This window comes from Leucoraja erinacea, chromosome 7 (assembly GCF_028641065.1).
Source record: "Leucoraja erinacea ecotype New England chromosome 7, Leri_hhj_1, whole genome shotgun sequence".
NCBI classification, from domain to species: Eukaryota; Metazoa; Chordata; class Chondrichthyes; order Rajiformes; family Rajidae; genus Leucoraja; species Leucoraja erinaceus.
The window spans coordinates 2,715,377-2,734,701 of record NC_073383.1 but is presented as its reverse complement, the minus strand read 5'-3'; positions in this window follow the sequence as shown (position 1 = coordinate 2,734,701).

Here is a 19,325-nt window from a genome sequence, read left to right as displayed (position 1 = left end):
TATCTAAATACTGTAAATGCCTTGATTGTAATAATATATTGTCTTTCTGTTGATGGGGAGCACGCAACAAAAGCTTTTCACTGTACCTTGCCACACGTGACAATAAACTAAACTGAGTTGCAGCAAGTAAGGGTTTTATTATTCCAGTATCTGGTGACTATCGTAAATGAGCACTCCTGACAATTGACTCTGGACAGGTTGTTTCCTTAAAACCTTTCAATTCCTTCAATATATCATTTCTATAACTATGGTCTTGACATCGAAGATAGACAAAAGAAGCTGGAGTAACTCAGCGAGTCAGACAGAATCTCTGGAGGAAAGGAATAAGTGACGTTTCGGGTCGAGACCCTTCTTCAGAGTTTGAAGAAGAGTCTCGACCTGAAACATCATCTATTCCTTCTCTCCAGAGATGCTGTCAGACCCAGTGAGTCACTCAGCATTTTGTGTCTATCTTCAGTTTGAACCAGCATCTGCAGTTCCTTCCAACACATGGTCTGGGCATCTTCTCCAGAACCAGGGGCCACAGTTTAAGAATAAGGAGTGAGCCATTTAGAACGGAGACGAGGAAACACTTTGGTGGTGATTTTGGGGAATTCTCTGCCTGAGGGCGGTATAGGCAAGCTCTCTGGATGCTTTCAAGAGAGAGCTAGATAGGGCTCTTAAAAATAGCGGAGTCAGGGGATATGAGGAGAAGGCAGGAACGGGGTATTGGGGATTGGGGATGATCAGCCAAGATCACATTGAATGGCGGTGCTAGCTCGAAGGGCCGAATGGCTTACTCCTGCACCTATTGACTATTGTCTATTGAGTTCTCCTTTAAAAGATTATGGTAGTTTGGTCATTTATTGGTATCCCTTGCTGGACAATATGACACATCATCAGATGTTGTTAACCTCAAACAAAAATCTACACTAATCCCAAAAAATGCTGGTTTGGAAAAATATTTACTTTAAAACTCTCTTCCCTTTATCCACATCCTGTAAAAATATGAAAGTGGAAACATATTGTCTTGACATTTGAGACCATCACCCCTGCTTTCTCCAATGTGTCCATTTTTTCACTTTACCATATATCCCATTCCTTCTGTTTTTCACTGCCATCACTTTCAATCCAAATCATTTAGCTTCTCTCCAGCAAGCTCTCCATCCCTTGGATTTAGTCCTTGAAACCCACTACTTCTGCTCCCTTGACCAATAAACCATATAACCATATAACAATTACAGCACGGAAACAGGCCATCTCGACCCTTCTAGTCCGTGCCGAACACATAATCTCCCCTAGTCCCATATACCTGCGCTCAAACCATAACCCTCCATTCCCTTCCCATCCATATAACTATCCAATTTAATCCAATTTATAACTATCCAATTGGATATAACTATCCAATTTAAACCACCGGAAACCAACTTTCCCTCCCTGTCCTCATTGCGTGTTGAAAAAATGTTTCATCTTCTCATCTCATGGAGCCATGGAGAGTCCTGAACACTGCAGTGGAGGAAGTGGAGCAGTTTCCCACTCCGTTTTATAAAGGCTGCAAATAACAACAAATAGAAACTTAATCAGCCTCAACTCAATGTGTGGCATTGCACTGTTAGATTATTTTCCTTCTCATTACTCACTCTCTGCTCTGACACCACCCCTTTGCCATCTGCACCTGCTACTCTAAAAATCCTTGACTATGTTGTGCTAGACATTTTTGAACTGATGAATGGGATTGGCCTTGCCTGGCTGCACTCTTACTCTGCAATATCCACTTCTGCAGTTAAATAGGTTTAGAGGGATATGGGCCTTTTCCTTTTCTACAGAGATGCTGTCTGGCCTGCCCGCTGAGTTAATCCAGCTTTTAGTGTCTTTGTTAGATTTTTAAAAACATCACCTGTAGACCTCACTGCAAACCAAACAATATCCTGTCATGAAATATATTATCATTTCTTCAGGGCTGCTCAACCAAATACCCGAGTTCATTTTGTCACCGTGACAACAGCCCTTTAACAAGACAGCTCATCACCACCTTCAGAACAATATATTTAGCAAGAAAACACCATTTGCTTGATTTCCCCATTTGTACTATTTTCCAGTAGATGGTGCTCTGACCATTTGAAACACAGTGGTCGAACAATTGAAATGCTCCCAAAGGTACGCCCAGATTCCTCCATAACAACAAGCAAACATGCCCCATAAGGAGCAGTGCATGAGGCTGGAGTAACTTAACGGGACAGGCAGCATCTCTGGATAGATGGAATGCGTAACATTTTGTTTTGATATGACTGGCCCAGGTTAGACATATCTGGAGAAGGGTCTCGACCTGAAGCATCACCCATTCCTTCTCTCCAGAGATGCTGCCTGACCCGTTGAGTTACACCAGCTTTTTGTGTCTTTCTTAAACATATCCATTGCCAGGCGTGTGATCGGGCTGTGGACCATAGAGGTGAGGATGGTGTTCCCACATGTGATCAGACAGGAATTGAGGTGGGATTAGACATAGAACTGGGTCTGGGATGAGTGCTTATCCACTCAAATGTGCAAGAATTTCAAAGTAGTCAGAAGAGTAATGCAAGGAGAGTACTTAGACCTCACTGCAAGACAATGAATGGCTTAGACTCCACAGCAGCAGACTGAACCAAACACAACACCAGGCAAGTCATTAAGCTGGAAAGAGTGCAGAGAAGATTTATGAGGATATTGCTGGGACTCGAAGGCTTGAGCTATTGGGAAATGTTGGGTTGGCAAGGTCTTTATTCCTTGCAGAGCAGGAGGGTGGGGGGTGATCTTATGGAGGTGTATAACATCATAAGGGGAATAGTATGGTGAATATACAGAGTCTTTCACCCAGGATAGGGAGTCAAGAACTAGATATAGGTTTAAAGTCAAAGGGGCAAGATTTTGTAGGAACTTAAAGGGCAAAACTTTCGCTCAGAGGGTACATGGAATAAGCTGCCAGAGGAGGTAGTTGAAGCAGGCACTCATTTTTATTAGAAGCAATGTACAATAATATAAAACATGAATAACATATTACATTTCGTGTACAACTTCTTTTTTTTAATTTAATAGTAAGAAAAAAGTGAGAAAAGCAAGAAACAGAAAGAAAGAGATTATTATATAAAGTAGTGACATTGTTAGTTCATGAAAAAATAGAGAAAAAGAGCCCTTAAAGCTGTAACACCCAAGAGAGAAAACTAAAAGGAGAGATGATACAAGAAAAAAAGAGTAGAGAAGAGAAAAAGGAAAAAGAAAAAAAAAGAGAGGTTGAAAGGGAAATACCAGCTTCGTATCTTTACCCACCCCTCACCCGGTTCTGAAACAGTTAATTTCTAAGGTTATGTTGCACCACATGCTTGTAATAAGTCGATAAAGGGTGAACCAAATCTTTAAGAATTGGTCTGATTTGCCTGATAGGACGAATCTCACATCTTCAAGATGTAACGTTTCGGACATATTTGAAATCCACATCTTGAGCGTTGGTGTGGGTGCATTTTTCCAGAATGTAAGTATGTTTTTTTGCCGTTATTAGGCCATAATTAAGAAGACACTTTTGAAATGAAGTCAGCTTCCATTGATCCGAAAATAATCAGTTCTGTATTGGGGTTCAATTTTATTTTAAATAATTTTGTGAAGATTCCAAAAATTTCATTCAAAAATTTTTGAAGTTTTATGCAAGAGCAAAAGAGTGTACTATATATAGTAGCATTTTACTTCGAAGTCACGTGAGTGACTACGTGAAGACCCCGTCCAGCACGCATGCGCGACATAGCGTCTCACGCAGTGCAACAGCGATGGACGGGAGTACGAGCTCTCCTGCAACAATTCGAAAACGGGCCTTCAGGTAAGCAAATCTTACTCTGAGGACATGGTGTTTTCGAAACCCTGTTCTGCTTTATTTTAAATAGAACAGGGAAAACACCAAGGAAGGTCGTTCCCCGTTGGGCTGCTATGGACCAGGAGGATTCCAGCAGTGGGGGGCGACTGACGGCACCTGGACTGCACACGCTGCGGTCCTCAGTCACCGACCGAGCCGAGCCCAGCGCCGCTAGCATAGCTCAAGGGAACGTTGGCGGCCAACTGCAGCGGGCTGGTACTAAGGCACAACGCAAGTTGGACCGGCCGGTTCACTCAGAAGAGCCCGGCACGGTAGATTCACCGCCCGAGAGCGGCTAAAGGTGACCGTTTCAAGCCTTGTGGAAAGGCTCATGAAGCACATGCTCCAGCGAGACTTGCTCCAGGGGATGGGGCAGCTCGCCAAGGGAGCACAAACACTCCCGCTCCAGTGCACTAACAGCGCTGGCCATCGCATCTCCCTCAACAAAGGGGAGCATTGGCGACCAGGGCTGGGCTGGTCAAGAACAGGGATCACTGGCTGAACAACATCGGGAGTATGCTTGAGGTACAGGATCAGGAAGAGCTGCTGGGGTGGTGAACCGCTACGTGGCAACACCGCGAGCGGAACAGCCGTTACAGCCTAAGCTGGCAGCCAGCTTACTACCTGTCCTTTAAACCTCTCCAAGACAGGTAGTCATTGAGGCGTTGGACTTATTCACGCCTCCCCCAAAATTGCATTTGCTCAATCTGCCTGCCATTACAAGGGGTACATTGAGCAGGGTATTTAAACCCAAAAAACTTAAAATTGCAAAAAATGTAGATACCCCTGACGTCGGCTATCACTTCACAAGCTCATTCCATGGACAGGGTTTACATGCCAAAACACCCTGGCTCTACTGTGTAACACAGTATGTGATTAACAACCTCCGGAAGGAGGTCATAAAACCTGCCCTCAACCTCAAAAATTTGCAGGACTGTGTAGAACGCCGACCTCAGAACCACAGATCCTGCTATTTGGCAAAGAATTACCAAATCAAGCCTAAAATCTGGACAAAGAATCCAAGGCAATTTGGCCTCATGAGGACAGGACCTGGAATGAGCAAACCAGTCAAAAACCTCTACGCATCCACCAGTAGACGTCTACTTCATGGTACTGGTGAAAGCTCGGGGCCTGCATACCGTCCCCGCAAGTCTTTCGGGACAGGGCCCAGAGCGAGCCCAATGGAAAACGCGCCACCCCCCAACAACACCACCCCGACAGACAAGGAACCAGAAACCGAAGAAATGAACACACCACTAAACAACAGTGGAGGTAGGTGAGTATGGTTCCTACCATCACATAAAAGGTGAGGGGATTGTGCTAACAGGGGGGGAGGGGGGAGGGGGGAGGGGAGGGGAGGGGGAGAGGGAGGGGGGGGGGAGGGGGAGGGAGGGGGGAGGGGGAGGGGGGGGGGGGCGAACCACACCTGGTTTTGGAAGCATGAAGAATTATCACACTTGGTAGTTATATACCAAAAGTATTCAAGGACAAAATTGAATTTAAGAACAACTTGCCACCAGTTCAGCATGCACCCCAAAGGGGTTTTGCCCTCTCACTAAAAAGGAAACTTGAGGGACAAGCTGAACTGGAGAAGACATACAAATGGGTCATAAAGAAGTCTAAATATGAACCTTTGGAACCCGTGTTAAATTTACCAAAAAAACAAAAAAGATGGTAAATGTCGCACCATCATTTACTTAACCACATTGAATACTTTCACACTGTATACACACTTTAATGGAAATTGTAACTGCCAAACATGGATTTCCTAAGGATACTTTATGGTAGGCGTCGACTTAAAAGATGCATTCTATTCAGTACCCATTCATATAGATCATCGGAGATATCTAAAATTTACCTGGATAGGGTAACTATGGCAGTATAAATTATTAACTAATGGGCTAAATATGAGCCAAAACTGTTTTTCCAAGATATTCAAACCAGCCCTGACACTATTAAGGAAACATATTGTCATGGGCATATCTCGATGATATTTAACAACAGACAAAACCATGGAATTAGCTAAATCAGCAGCATTAGCTACTAAAAACTTATTTAGCCTGGGCTTTGTCATACAATCTAGATAAACCTACGTTGACACCATCCACAACTATGGACTGCCTGGTATTCAATTAACTCAGTCCACATGTCTATGACGTTGCCAAAAGGAGAATCAGCATAATTGGCCCAAACCTGTAACAAATTAATGGTTAACAATCAACCAACCATTCGACTAAGTGGCAAGAGTAATTGGGAAATTAGTAGCAGCATTGCCAGCTACTTAACTTGGACCTTTCCATTGGAGCTAAGGTGCTAGCGTTTAAACAAAATAACCCATATCCAGAACAGGTGGTAAATGGACTAATCTAGAGTCATCACCAATACAAACACTGGACACAAAACCTAGTTGGAAATGTTGGGTGCGTTCTATGGGTTAAAAGCATATTGTTCAATAGTGCACCATTGTGCATGTTCGTTTATAATTTGACAATATCACAGTGGTGGCCTATACTAAACCACATGGGCAGAATAAAATCGATATCATGTGACAATTTGATTAACACAATTTGGTAATGGTATGTCGTCAAACATATTTGGCTATCAGTAACTTACCTACCAGGTGAGCTAAATACTGTGGCAGACATGTTAAACCAAAGTATTTGCTGAAATTACAAAGCAATATGGAACATCAGATATCGATTTCTTTGCATTCCGACTGAATCACCACGTACCGATGTATGTCGCATGGGAACCAGACCTTGAGCAGCGACGATGGATACATGCTGCTGGGGGGGGGGGGTGGGGTTGCTGGGGGGGGGGGGGGGGGGGGGGGGGGGGGGGGGGGGGGGGGACTAATCTCTGTTTTCTGTCTTTCTCCCCTTTTCTGCCTCATCAGTCAGGTACTACGTAAAATACAGATGAATTTTGCTTCGGACTTTTGGTAGTACCCGACTGACCTACACAGCCATGGTTCCCAGTGATCCTTGAGGTCATTGAAACCCATGACCATTCCCCATGGACCAGATCTACTGATCCACCCTGTATCAGGCGAAAGTCACCCATGCCATGACAGAATAAGCCTACTGGGTTGCAGATTCCAAAAAGACCTTTTGATGGACCTGGGATTGTCAAATAGGACCATGGACACGATGACAGCATCTCACTGACTTTCCACCAAGAAACAATATCTCTCCAGTATAAGAAAATGGGAAACATACTGCTCGAGAATAAAGACAACCTACTAATCAACCACCATATCTATGTACCGGAGTTCCTGGCCAGCCTTCGCCACGGTGAAGGTCTGAGCTATAGCACTAACAAATGTGCTAGAAGTGCACTCTCAGCCTATCTAGGACAGGCACCAAGGGAAACAGGCCATAGGTCTCGTCCACTGGTGGCCAAATTAATGAGAGGTACCTTCTATTCAAAATCCCAAGACCTAGATATACCAAGATCTGGGATGTCAGCGTTGTCCTGACATACCTGAGGGATGGCCACCAGCCAGATTTCTTACTCTGAAAACAGCGACCCTGTATACGGCCATGCTGATGGCTTAGTCTCAGCATAAGGGTCCAGTCTTTTACCTACTCAGACTGGACAATATGGTCGTAACATCAGACCAAATAACATTCACCATTCAGGAGCTGGTAAAACAGAGTAGACCAGGAACTTCAGGACTCATTATGGAATTCCGGGCGTACCCACCTGACCACCGTTATATGTCATGACTCACCTTCTACAAGTAGCAACACAACCTAAAATTCCCGAGGGAGACAAAATGGGTCAGCCACAAAAAAGCCACTGGGTCAGGGTACCGAGTCAAATCATCTCGAGATGACTCAAACAGGTATTGGGAGCTGCTGGAGTGGTTACCGATGTTTACACATCTCACTCCACCAGAGCAGCATCCACGTCAGTGGCTAACAGTATGGATGTGCCACTGGACCTAACCTGGTAACAGCAGGGTGGTCCATGGGAAGAACTTTCAAACATTCTACAACAAGCCATTAAAACCTGTTTCACTTGCAGAGAGAATTTTAGACGCTGCAAAAAATATATAATTTAGCCCGGGGGAGCATTAATTTCTTTGTTATTATTTTTAAATAATACCATTGTTGTTTTACAAACAGATTCAGGTTTGATTACGATAACATACATCCTCCCTTGGATGACTTCGGCAGCGAGTGAAGTATGGACCGTTACACGGTTTGCAATCACAGAACTTTAAAATCTTCACGTAGTCACTCACATGACTCCGAAGTAAAATAGTAAGATTAAACGAGAACTTACCAGTTTGAAGTTTCATCTGTATTTTATGAGGAGTTACGATGAGGGATTACGTGCCCTCCGCTCCAACCCTCAATTATAGAGATCAACTGGTATCTTAGTTCTCCTTATCTTTACTATGTTTATTTCAATTATTGTCTTTTCTGTGATTCCACACCGCTGCTTTGAAGTATGTCACGCATGCGTGCTGGACGGGGTCTTCACGTAATCCCTCATCGTAACTCCTCATAAAATAAAGATCAAACTTCAAACTGGTAAGTTCTCGTTTAATCTTACTATTTTGAGATAAACATTTATCACAGATAGGGGATAAATTATAGCTGGGCATTTATTGGGAAAAACTATAAAAGCATTTAAAAGACACTTGGACTGGTACATGGATAGGATAAGTTAAGATGGATATGGGCCAAATGTGGGTAAATAGGACTAGCTTAGATGCGGCATCTTGAACGCATGCATGAGTTGGGCCGAAGAGCCTGTTTCTATGACTAACACCAAAACATTTCTCCATTGTTATAGTGAATAACCCTTGCCACCTACAGAGCTCAAATGAGCTTGGAACAAGTGGCATCAACATTGGCACTCCCCACCATTTGACATCAATGTGCAGGATCAGAGTTCTCCTTGTGTTCATATCATAAACACAGAGCATCTGGTCTGAATTTCCAGAGTACACGATGAATACACTAATTGCCCATTCAGGTTTTAGATTAAGTTAACTCATGTAGTGCATAATAGTAAAATGGAGGTTCTGGCTCATTTCCCTCTGCACGTCCTACAGCTATTACAAGGAGGTCCCCTTCTTTTAATATGTAAATATGGGGAGCCATGCGTTGTGAATCAAAGTGAGCTTTATTGAGGTAATACAGAGAACAGCACACACGCGACTGGGGAGGGTTTTCCCAGGGCTCTATATAGCAGGGCACACCCACTAACCACGTGACGACTCCTTCCGCCAAACACAGTCACGTCAGCCCAAGTGCCGAGGGTTCACTCAGTATGTGGCCTAACCACTAGGTGGCGCCACATAAACCCCTTTTAGACTCATTTAGGATAATCTGCACAGTACAGTATTCACATATGCTGTTTCCATGTTGCTGCTTAGATTATTTACCATGCGAAGACATGGAAACATTTTTAAAGCGTAACATTTTCTATGAAAGGATTTTTCGTATCTTTAGTTCTGTCCTCGGTTTGGAAAAAAACTCAGAATGTATCAGACAAATCATCTTTTGAAATGAGCTTAAATTGAACTGCATGGGTGAGGATGAAAATGATTTAACTCGTCAAGTTGAGTTTATTGTCATATGGGTAGGTACGGTAAGGTAAGGGTCATGGAGTCATACAGCATGGAAACAGGCCCTTCAGCTCAAATGACCCACGCCAACCACCATGCCCCATCTACATTAGTCCAATCAGCTTGCATTTGGCCCATATCCCTCTCAACTTATCCTATCCATGTATTTGTCTAAATGTTTCTTAAATGTTGCGACAGTACCTGCTCCAAATGCTTCCTCTGGCAGCTTATTCCATACACCTACTGCCATTCGTTAACCCTCAGGTTCCTACTAACTTTCCCCCCTCACCTTAAACCTATGTCCTCTGATTCTCAATCCCCAATCTATTCCTCTGATGATTTTATATACTTCTATAAGATCACCCTTCATCTCCTGCACTTCAAGGAATAAAGTCCTAGCCTGCTCAACGTCTCCCTGTAGCTCAGGCCCTCGAGTCCTGGCAACATCCTCGTAAATATTCTCTGCACCCGATCCAGCATGGCATCTTTCCTACAACATGGGAACCAAAACTGAACACAATACTCTAAATGTCACCTCACCAATGTCTTATAGATGTATAAGATGACCTCCCAACTTCTATACTCAATACTCTGACTGATGAAGGCCAAGGTGCCGAAAAGCTTTTTGACCACCCTATCTACCTGTGACGCCACTTTCACGGAACTATGTACCCACACTCCGAGAGGCCTCTGTACTACAACATTCCCAAGGAAACCCGCCATTCACTATGTACGTCCTGTGATTCTCAATCCCCGATCTATTCCTCTGATGATTTTATTTGAGGTGTTTGACTTCCAAAAATGCAACACCATATAACAATTACAGCACGGAAACAGGCCATCTCGACCCTTCTAGTCCGTGCTGAACACGTATTCTCCCCTAGTCCCATACACCTGCGCTCAGACCATAACCCTCCATACCTTTCCCGTCCATATAACTATCCAATTTATTTTTAAATGATAAAAACGAACCTGCCTCCACCACCTTCACTGGAAGCTCATTCCACACAGCCACCACTCTCTGAGTAAAGGAGTTCCCCCTCATGTTACCCCTAAACTTCTGTCCCTTAATTCTCAAGTCATGTCCCCTTGTTTGAATCTTCCCTACTCACAGTGGGAAAAGCTTATCCACGTCAACTCTGTCTATCCCTCTCATCATTTTAAAGACCTCTATCAAGTCCCCCCTTAACCTTCTGCGCTCCAAAGAATAAAGCCCTAACTTGTTCAACCTTTCTCTGTAACTTAGTTGCTGAAACCCAGGCAACATTCTAGTAAATCTGACAACATTCTAGTAAATCTATATAAACACCTTGCATTTATATGTATTAAACTCCATCAACCACTCCTCAGCCCACCTGCCCAAAAAAAATCAAAATTCTGCTGCAATTTTAGACAACCTTTGACAATTGTTCTTTGAAAAATCTTCGACTTTTTGACAAATGTTCACTAAGAACAATGCCACCTAATTTAGTGCCATCTGCAAACTTGCTAATCATGCCTTGTACATTCTCATCCAAATCATTGATGTAGATGACAAACCGCATCGAACCCTGAGGCACACCATTAGTCACAGGCCTCCAGTCCAATAAACAACCTCCCACCATAATCTACTTTTTCTTGCTATGAAGCCAATTTTCTATCCATTCAGCTATCTCTCCTTGGATCGCATGCGACCTAACCTTCCAGAACTGCCTACCAAGCGAACCTTGTCAAATGCCCAGCTATAATCCATGTATACAATGCCTACAGCTCGGCCCTCATCAACCTTTTTGGTCACATCTCCAGAAAAGCTCAATCAGGTTTGTGAAACACGACCTCCCACGTACATAACCATGCTGACTATCCCTAATCAGCCCTTGTCCATCTAAATGCATGTATATCCTATCCCTCAGAATACTCTCTGGTGACTTCAACCAACCACAGATGTCAAGTCAAGTCAAGTCAAGTTTATTTGTCACATACACATACGAGATGTGCAGTGAAATGAAAGTGGCAATGCTCGCGGACTTTTGTGCAAAAGACAAACAACAAAACAACCAAACAAATTATAAACACAATCATAACACACATATTCTTTTACATAATAAATAATGGAAGGAAAAACGTTCTGTAGAGTTAGTCCCTGGTGAGATAGGCGTTTACAGTCCGAATTGCCTCTGGGAAGAAACTCCTTCTCAACCTCTCCGTTCTCACCGCATGGCAACGGAGGCGTTTGCCTGACCGTAGCAGCTGGAACAGTCTGTTGCAGGGGTGGAAGGGGTCTCTCATGATTTTGTTTGCTCTGGAGTTGCACCTACTGTTGTATAGTTCCTGCAGGGGGGTGAGTGAAGTTCCCATAGTGCGTTCGGCTGTTCGGATGTTAGGCTCACTGGCCTGAAGCTTCCAGGCTTTTCCATGCAGCCCTTCTTAAATAGAAGCACAACATTTGCCACCCTCCAGTCTCCTGGCACCTGTATTTAATAATGACTCGTAAATCTCAACCCCTGCAATTATCGCTCCAGCTTCCCACAGTATCTTTGGTTACATCTGACCATACTTGGGAGATTTGTCTACCCTCATATGCATCAGGACCCTCAGCACTTCATTGACTGTAATAGTGACTTATCCTCAAGACACCTCCATTGACTCTCACGGTAAAAGCAGAGTAGAATGAATGAATGAATGAATGAATCTCTTTATTGTCATTGCACATGGTACAACGAAATTTAAAAGTCAATCCCTCCGGTACTAATCAAGAATCTATCTATCTCTGCCATAAGAATATCCCTTGACTTGGCCTCCACAGCCTCCTGTGGCAAAGAATTCCACAAATTCACCACCCTCTGAGTAAAGAAATTCCTCCTCATCTCTTTCCGAAAGGAACGTCCTTTAATACTGAGAAATACTCATTGTGGACCTTACCCATCTCCTGTGACTCCATCACATTGACTGCTTTAATTCCTGGGATGCTCTCTCGGGTTACACTTTTTTCCCTGTATATACTTATGGGTAAAATCAAAATCTGGCTTGCTGCAGCATCACATGCACACAGACTCAGACAAGGCACACAAAAATATCAAGTGTACATAACATTCTACAAGACAGTAAAAAGCAAAAGACTGCATCAAAAAGGACATTAACATAAAGTACAACTAGAAATAAAACAAGTCCATGGTAGTGCAAGAGATGGCCCAGGAGACACTTACGTGAGAATGCTGTTCGTCGACTTTAGCTCAGCATTTAACACCATTATCCCCTCCAAACTGATCACGAAACTCAGCGACCTGGGCATCGACCCCTCCCTCTGCAACTGGATATTGGACTTTCTAACCAACAGACCCCAGTCTGTTAGGTTAGATAATGTCACCCCCTGAATCTGAATAATGTTCCATTGCCGAGATGGGTCAGGTCGCTGTGAGAACCTGATAGTTGTAGGTAAGTAGCCGTTCCTGAAACTACTGGGTATGTGACGTCAGGTTTGTGTAACTCCTGCCTGACAGCAGCAACAAGAAGAGAACATGGCCCGATTGATGGAGACTCCTGATGATAGATGTCACGTTCTTGGGGCAGCACCTTATGTATCAAGTATCCATTTTGGTGGCAAAAACGGGAAAGCAGACTATTATCTAAATGGTGGCCGATTGGGAAAGGGGGAGATGCAGCGAGACCTGGGTGTCATGGTACACCAGTCATTGAAGGTAGGCATGCAGGTGCAGCAGGCAGTAAAGAAAGCGAATGGTATGTTGGCTTTCATAGCAAAAGGATTTGAGTATAGGAGCAGGGAGGTTCTACTGCAGTTGTACAGGGTCTTGGTGAGACCACACCTGGAGTATTGCGTACAGTTTTGGTCTCCAAATCTGAGGAAGGACATTATTGCCATAGAGGGAGTGCAGAGACGGTTCACCAGACTGATTCCTGGGATGTCAGGACTGTCTTATGAAGAAAGACTGGATAGACTTGGTTTATACTCTCTAGAATTTAGGAGATTGAGAGGGGATCTTATAGAAACTTACAAAATTCTTAAGGGGTTGGACAGGCTAGATGCAGGAAGATTGTTCCCGATGTTAGGGAAGTCCAGGACAAGGGGTCACAGCTTAAGGATAAGGGGGAAATCCTTTAAAACCGAGATGAGAAGAACTTTTTTCACACAGAGAGTAGTGAATCTCTGGAACTCTCTGCCACAGAGGGTAGTTGAGGCCAGTTCATTGGCTACATTTACGAGGGAGTTAGATGTGGCCCTTGTGGCTAAGGGGATCAGGGGGTATCGAGAGAAGGCAGGTACGGGATACTGAGTTGGATGATCAGCCATGATCATATTGAATGGCGGTGCAGGCTCGAAGGGCCGAATGGCCTACTCCTGCACCTAATTTCTATGTTTCTATGTTTCTATGTAGATGCTTCTGATGGTGAAGAAAGGTCATGTGATAAAAGCAGAATTAGGCCATTTGGCCCATCAATCTACTCCACCATTCAAACGTCATCTATCTCTCCCTCCTAATGCCTTCTCCCCATAAGCCCTGACACCGGTACTAATCAAGAATCTATCTATCTCTGCCTTAAGAATATCCCTTGACGTGGCCTCCACAGCCTTCTGTGGCAAAGAATTCCACAAATTCACCACCCTCTGACTAAAGAAATTCCTCCTCATCCCTTTCCGAAAGGAATGTCCTTTAATACTGAGGCTGTGCCCTCTGGTCCTAGACTCTCCCACTTGTGGAAACATCCTCCCCACATCCACTTTATCCAGGCCTTTCGCTATTCGGTAAGCTGTGCCAGTGATGGGCTGGGCGGAGACCACCACTCTCTGCAGCCTACAGAATTACTGTACTAGGTCATTATGCAACCAATCAGGATATATATTTTTTAAAAGGCAGCCAGCATCATCAGAGAGCCACATCACCCTGGCCACACGCTCATTTCACCACTGCCATCGGGAAGAAGGTACAGGAGCCTGAAAGCTGTAACGACCAGGTTCCGGAACAACTTCTTCCCTCCAGCCATCAGGCTATTAAACTCTCCAACCTCAAATAAGCTCTGAACTACGTAGACTATTATTGTTATTATTGCACTATTATTGTTTGTTTGATTTTTATGTGTGTGTCCATCATGTGATTGTATGTGTGTGTGTATATATATGTGTGTGTGTGTACACATATATATATTTGTATATAATTGTACATATATATACACACACATACATATATATATAACCATATAAACCATATAACAATTACAGCACGGAAACTGGCCATCTCGGCCCTACAAGTCCGTGCCGAACAACTTTTTTCCCTTAGTCCCACCTGCCTGCACTCATAAATCTATATACATATATTTACATATATACAGATCTATATGTATGTCTATATATATATATATATATATATATAGACATATATCCGTATATATGTAAATATGTGTACATATACACACACTGAGCTTTCTTTGCTCATTTATGACATTGTTTACAATGTACCAGGTTTACATATTATGTTGTGCTGCTGCAAGTAAGAATTTCATTGTTCCATCTGAGACTCTTGCATCTGTGGAGGTTTGTTAGAGTGTTCAGTGACATGCCAAATTCCTTTAAACTTTGAAGAAAGGTTCTTTGTGATTATACCTTTGTGCTGGCCAAGGACAAGTTGTCGAAGATGTTAATGTCCAGGAATTCAAAGCTGCAAAATCTCTCCACTGCAGACCCATCTATAAAAACTTACAATTGTCATTCAACACCATCGGGCATGATTTGATCTAGCTGACCAGCTTTTTGTGCCATTGATTACATTTCAGTGCAAATTTTTGGGATATCCAGGCAACGCGAAAAATGTTAGTTTGACTCCTTTATTATGAAATGAATTAATCAATGGAAAAATAAAAGTTATATTCCCACATCTCTACAGCACATTTTTTTATTCTGAAACTTTGCAAACAGTTAATCTTTTCTTATTGTAACTTTAAACATGGCAGGAGTGAAAATGATCAAACATATCTCACTAATGAGACCATCCTGAGACAGCTGCCCTGCCAGCAGCATGTTCGTTATTTCGACTTTTTTTGTTTTTTTTAGTGTTTCCAAAGGTTTGTTTTAGTGTGTCTTGTGTTGGGGGTGGGGAAGGGGGGAACCGCTTTCGGCCGCCTCCTCGACAGAGAGGCGACTTTTCCCATGTGGCCTTCCACACGACCTAACAGCATGGATTGGAGCGGCCTTTCCCGAAGTCGGGACCAGAGTTACAGCAGCGGGTGCAGTGTGGACTTTTTCCATCGCGGAGCGGGTGAACCCTTGCCGGGGGTTGGCAGAAGGAGTGCTCCAATCGTTGGCCTGGTGACTTTGACATCAAGGGGCTGTGGTCTGCGGAGCTTCTAGCCACGGTGTGGACTTACCATCCGGAGTCTGGGATCCCTCACTGACCGCTGGCCTGCGGCCTCTAACATCCTGAAGCCATGGTCTGCAGTAAGAGAGTGCAGATTCGGGCACTTCAAGCCACGGAGTGTGTATTACCGTCTCGACGTCGGAGTTTAGATCATCCCGATGAGAGGGCTTGTACATCCGGACCTCTGTAGCGGCGACTATGGAGGGTTCATGGCCCCGACCACGGGTGATCAAAGAAGAAGGACTGACTGAACTTTGTGCCTTCCACCACAGTGAAGAATGCTGTGGTGGATGTTTGTGTTAAATCTTATTGTGTATTGTGTATTCTTTTTAAGTGTATCGCTGCTGCCAAATTCATTTCACTGCACCTTCGGGTGCATGTGACGAATAAAATTGACTTTGACTTCGATTCCTTAGCTCGGACAATTACTGACCTTAAATATCTAGGTAGCACTTTTACAGATTTGAACAAAATTGATCTAATTCAGAAGCAGCTGCCAGTCAGTCTGAAGAAGGGTCTCGACCCGAAAACCTCACGCATTCCTTCTCTCCAGAGATGCGGCCTGTCCCGCTGAGTTACTCCAGCATTTTGTGTCTATCTTCGGTTTAAACCAGCATCTGCAGTTCCTTCCTACGCAGTCAGCTGCCAGTCATATACATACTTGAAACAATCACATATTAAAGAAATGAGAAAGAGTATGGTATTGTGATTGACTGAGAAAGATCATCAATGAACTAAATCTGGTTGAAGTATGTCTTTATTTTGACTTTAGATATGCTGGAGTTATTGCAGAGATTAGTTGAGAAAATCGCAGTTATGTACTTGAGAAATGCTCTGCTCTTATAAATATCCCTTGTGTAGGAGGGAATTCCAGATGCTGTTTTAAACTGAGGATAGACACAAAATGCTGGAGTAACTTGTGGGTCCGAGAGCATCTCTGGAGAAAAGGAATAGGTGACGTTTTGGGTTGAGACCCTTCTTCAGAAAACATTCTTCAGAAATATTCCTTGTTATGTCTAAAGCTTATAGAATGATAACTTTGGGAATACTGTCAATTCAACCCAATTATATTGTGTATTTTTGAAAGAGCAGAGGGCTCAAAATAGAAAGACTAGTAAAAGCGCTTAGTCACAGAAGAAAAGTTTATAACTAAACTTAATACCTGGGGTGAAATATTTTTTCTGCTTTCTTCCATCACAAATCTTAAATCATACATCTTTGATGGACTGTTAACTGACTGCAGAACAGCAGTGTTATGTGAAAGACCTCTGAAAACAATTTTGAATGTTTTGAGTGATTTAGTTTCAGCTATTAATGTATATTCCCCGCTGTTTCAACAAGGCAAGTGAGTATGCAACAAATGAATCAGAATGCTGCCATGGAATAAACATCTTGAGCAAGATTATTGTCTGAGCTATTACCATCTCGTCACCTAAAATAATAAACTCAATATGATTTAAAATGCTGTGGAATAGCATATAATATCAAATTTCTAATAGAAAAATATAATGAGGATGGCAGCACTGTTAAAACAAATTGAGGGGAAAAAAACAAGCTTGTTCTCCTTAATTTACAGACTTTTATTTTATATATAATTACATTTTTCACCTCAAAAATTGCATTCAAACATAGAACTGTGAATCTACAGCCCCTGCGGAGAGAACAGCAGTTGACAATTAATCATAACCTCGTACATTACAGATTGATCTGCAGTCAATCTGCAGCAATGAACTGCCAAGATAGTCACATGTGAATTGAAATGCAAACAGCTTCCATTTAACATATTCTTGCTCTCTCTTTGCTCTCAACAGTAAAGTCTCCAGCATCTAAAATTTGCACGCATGTTTCACAAAATTGTGGTAAAAATGAAAGAAGCTATCATTTGCTACCAAATCCTACCACAAGATTCAAATTCAAATGTATTTTTAGGATTACTCATGTATAATATGCATTTCAAAAGTATATTCATTGTACAATTCCAAATTTTATCTTGCAGCTACACAAACTGCCAATAATGTATAATAATTTATTTTCAGATTAGTTTAATTTAGAGATACAGCACGGAAACGGGTCCTTCGGCTCTCCAAGTTCACAACGATCTGCGACCCCCACACATTAACACTATGGAACACACACTAGGGACAATTTTACATTTACACCATGCCAATTAACCTGTACATCTTTGGAGTGTGGGAGGAAACCAAAATGTCAGAGAAAACCCTTGCGGGTCATGGGGAGAACGTACAAACTCCGTACAGACAGCACCTGGTGTTTGGTTCCAACCTGGGTCTCTGGTGCTGTAAGCACTGTAAGGCAGCCAGTCTACCACTGCGCCTTTGTGCCAGCCTTCTTAACTGTAATGATATTTGTAAAGTACTACTTTGGCATGTTCCTGAAACAATATGAAAGATATGAAAGGTGCCCATGAATTGAGCGATGATTATTTATCCCTTTCACACACTGTTGTTTCCTCAGCAGACCCTTCCGCACAAATAAAAACAAATAAAAGCCATCAAACATTGTGGCGTTGTCATTCGCATTCCTATCCCACACATTTTAAATGCCCTGAAGTTCAGTAGAGCCTTAGATTATACGTACATTCAATCTGGGAAACATAAAATCAGAATAGGTCATTCACGCAAATGGTGGTGGGTGTATGGAACAAGCTGCCAGAGGAGGTAGATGAGGCTGGGACTATCCCAACGTTTAAGAAACAGTTAGACAGGTACATGGATAGGGCAGGTTTGGAGGGATATGGACCAAACTCAGGCAGGTAGGACTAGTGTAGCTGGGACGGTGTGGGCAAGTTGGGCCAAAGGGCCTGTTTCCACACTGTATCACTCTATGACTCTCTCTGCCCCATCTCATCCCAACATGCACATATTATCAAGGACAAATCCAAACTATTTCCATGCATGAGTTAATAACTGAGTCGCTGATTCTCAATAAAGTTAACTGAGGGAACTTTAATATATGTTGTGGCGCCACCTGGTGGTTAGGCCACGTACTGAGTGAACCCTCAGCACTAGGGTTGGCAGGGTCACGTGACTGAGTTTGGCGGGAAGACGTCGTCATGTGGTTGAGAGGTGTGTCCTGGTATAAATATAGAACTCTGGGAGAACCCCCCCCAGTGGCGTGTGAACTGTTCTCTGTATTACCTTAATAAAACTCACTTTGATTCACAACCCGTGTCCCGCTATATTGGTGACCCTGACGATCCAAAACGTTCATTTTGGAATTGAATAATGGACTCAGCCAACGATCAACCCCAACAACCCAAAGTTGTAATTAATCCAGCTCAGCAGAATGCCGTCTCTCTTAAGCAGCCTGTGTTCTGGACAGCGTATCCCCAAGTGTGGTTTCAGTAGGGTGAGGCCCAGTTCCACATTCGCCGCATCACGGCTGATGACACTAAGTACTATTATGTGTTCGGCGCGCTGGATCAGGAGTCGGCCGGTCGCCTGGTCCCTTACCTACGAGTGCAGCCAGCTGATGATAGGTCCGATGGCCTCAAAGTGCTTCTCAGATTCAGATTCAG